Here is a 3,443-nt window from a genome sequence, read left to right on the forward strand (position 1 = left end):
AGCCAGAACTTCTAATTTGATGGTGTGAGGTCACACTGTATCTCAAGCCTTCTCTCTCTCTCTCTCTCTCTCTCTCTCTCTCTCTCTCTCTCTCTCTCTCTCTCTCTCTCTCTCTCTCTCTCTCTCTCTCTCTCTCACGTACACAGTTTCATAAAAGCAACACCTTGTCTTCAAGCAAGTTGCTCGACCAAAAGCCTAAATGAAGAATCAAAATGCTTGCACACATACAAAAAATCCGTAGAAGGATCACCAAGGAAGGAGAGGAGTGTTACAAGGGCTACCACTAGCATTCGGGAAAGAAATCTATGACAGTAGGCAGGCTCATAATGAACATAACTATCCCTAAAGTAATCAAGAAACTAAATCTTAAACCCTAATCCGAGTCTAATGAGTGCCAAAATCAATCCTAGCTAATATGCCATGGCTCTATACTAGTTGTTAGGTTTGGAGGGCAATAAGCTCAAGGTGGATTAAAGGACAGAGTAGCCATAGCTTCATATAGTAGAGAGAGAAGAACACACACTTTTTGAAAAGGTGGACTCAATACACAAAAAGTGGCTAGCAATACTTTTTCATAGTGTATGTACAACATAGGCTTGGGCTTTATTTATGCATAAAGATGGAGTAGCTATCTGGCTGATAACTCTCCATGTAGCCCTTCTTAGAAGCTTACAATTCATAGGCTAAATGTCAATAGCAAAATGTATGCACATGTAGAGGTGTTTCCCATAGTCAATGAAGAAGGACATGACTATCTCAACACCCACTCAGCCCACTTGTGAATGATGCATGCCTGCTACAATCCTATCTCTAAAGCAAAAAACAGACACCTCTCTTGGGGTTTGGAAAGGATCTGTAGAGAGTCCAACTCAAAAGACACACAACTTTCCACCGAAATCATCTCCTACTATTTTTTGAGCCACTCGCTCATGATGAATGCAGTCGTTCCAGGAGACGGGCCAGGATCATATCAGTCATAGGATCACATCAATCGAGCATCCTCTGGTTGTTCTCAAGTCGTAGGGTTGCACAAAAGGGCATGTATTCTTCACAAGGTTTGGGGCAAGGAGCTGATAGAAGAACAGAGCACAGCAGAGGATCATAGACACAGGAAAGATCTCCATGGCCATGTCAACAACATCCTCCGCAGATCATATTGCTCATAGATGTTGACGTCGTGAATGGTAGCTCCAGAGCAACTGCTATGAAGGATCAGGACTGTAGAGCGTTTCATAAACAATGAAGGGAGCTTTTCATTGCGGCTTTTCATGGTGTGTTTGGTGTTTTTTTTTCCGTCCGATCTTTATTGATTAATTAGCTGAGTGGTTTAGATCAAGCGATGTGGCCGATTGTGGGCTCAAATAGAAAAAAAAATGATATTAGGCTCAGCAAGTAATTAATAAAGTTAATTAAAGTTTAAGGATTTTAGAAAAGTATATTTGAATGCTCTTAAATGTTTTGTGTTATACCTTATTACATTGAAGTATGACATTTTCTTTGTTAATTGATTTTATTTTTTAATTTTATTTTAAATACAAATGTAAGATTTCAAATTTGATTTGGAATCTTACATTTGATTTGAATTGTAAGTTTAAATTGTAAATCTAGTTTTAAGTTTAGCTCCATGTTTGGGTTTACAGTTAAGGCTTAGATTTAGGTTTAAGGTTACGCTTTTAAGTTTAGGATTTAAGTTTCCATTTCTAAAAAGTGAAGAAAGCTCGCAAGGGTGCAAACTATTGGGTGAAGGATCCATCACCACCCCTTGAGCTGCCATCACCCTCTAACAGTACTACTATAATCCTTATGCAAATACCTATTACCATAACCGATGCTATACTGCACCTGCTATTGGACCAATCACACACTCCTATGGTCCTCTCTACACACATAGTGTATGGTGTTTGTGCCCCCTACTACACCCATGACTTCTACTATGATATCCCTTACTCTCACAAAGATGCACTATCTCTTGGATCTTGCTCCCTTATGTAGTAGAGAAATTTGAAAAGCTCTCCACTTCATCTCTTGCTTCCTTTTGTAAAGTTAAGAATCTTGATAACATCATTCCCTCACTCACTTCTCTTCGCTCTCTTGCCCTCCTCATGTGAAGTTGAGTTATGTTTGTTTGTACAAAACTGTTTTCTTTTGCACAATGAATGGCTGAAAAGGCACGGCTATAGTGTCAAGCAAAATTGGGTGTGGTCGGATGGTGTTGCGTCACAACTCAAAACAAGGTGGCCATTCTATTTTGTTGCACAATTCTTTAATATGACAGGTGTCGAAATGGCTCACAATTTCTTTGCTTCAAGCCATGGAAAGGGTGAACACGACGGGGCTGGTGCATTGGTCAAAAGAGCCTTCACACAGGAGTAGTTGAAATCTGACGGGTGGGAGCTACATAACGCTTCAAGCGTTGTTGCATTACTCAATGCAACTCTGAAATCAATGGCCACAGATAGGCAAGAAAGTCGATCATGCTTTCTGAGAGGTCAAGCTCGATGATGTCGATAGAGTTATAGAGTGGGATTGCAAGCGCATGACAGGGTCTCGATCCTGGCAGTGTGTCAATGGCTACAGTCATACACATATGTGCGGACTAAGGCACATACTGCTCTGTTGCTTTTGTGGTGTGTGCATCAAAGGTCAATGGAGGAGATCTGCCAACAAAGATCATGTGCAGGGGTGGGTATACTTGCAAATACAACCCACAGTTACAGATGAAAGTGATGGAGAAGCGTCAAGTGAGGATGAGGATGAATACGCCCCCATGTATGTTGGCCACCATGATGACCTGAGCAATGCCTTGATGGTTGGCCAGAACTTTGCACTGACTGCAGAGGAGTCAGGTGCAGACTTCTACGTCCTGAAATGCACCAACACAAAGCACCTGGCCAAAACAGAGGAAAAGGATCAATGACATAACATCATTACAAAAAATTTGTATGTGGTTGAGGGCCTATTCTATGACAAGGTAAATGGCCAAGATGATACTTAATATGTCCTTTTGGACAACAAGCCCACTGCTCTAATCTACTCCCATCTAGTGCGATGCATCAGGTTTTCCATATCCCCGAGGGAAGGTGAGCATAATGTATATGATATGTCAAATGATATATTCGAGAAAATCTATGACAGCATGTCCCCAAAGGAGAACTTGTAAGATTTATCTCTGTAAATTTGACTTTGGCCAGTATTTTCAACAATAGCTAGCACAGTTTTTTCAAAATAAAAAGGAGGTAGTGAACTATATATTTTTTATATAACAATAAAAAGGAGGCAGTGAACTTGGCCAGTTGACCAACACTTTACCAACCCCTCTGAACCACTTTACTAGCCCCAGAAACACTTAAAAGCACTTCTGAGGACTTTACCAACCCCATGTACCACTTGACCAGCTCTTTGGACCACTTAGGACCACCTGACCAACACTTTCAAGCACTCTG

At 40.9% G+C, this 3,443-nt stretch overlaps 1 pseudogene; it reads left to right on the forward strand.

Annotated features, from left to right (window-relative positions):
* The first annotated feature begins 2,646 nt into the window (after positions 1–2,646).
* On the forward strand, positions 2,647–3,160 carry LOC147425646 (uncharacterized; annotated as a pseudogene).
* Positions 3,161–3,443: the final 283 nt, after the last annotated feature.

Source organism: Adiantum capillus-veneris, chromosome 25 (assembly GCF_014529385.1).
Source record: "Adiantum capillus-veneris isolate H3 chromosome 25, ASM1452938v2, whole genome shotgun sequence".
Taxonomy (NCBI): domain Eukaryota; kingdom Viridiplantae; phylum Streptophyta; class Polypodiopsida; order Polypodiales; family Pteridaceae; genus Adiantum; species Adiantum capillus-veneris.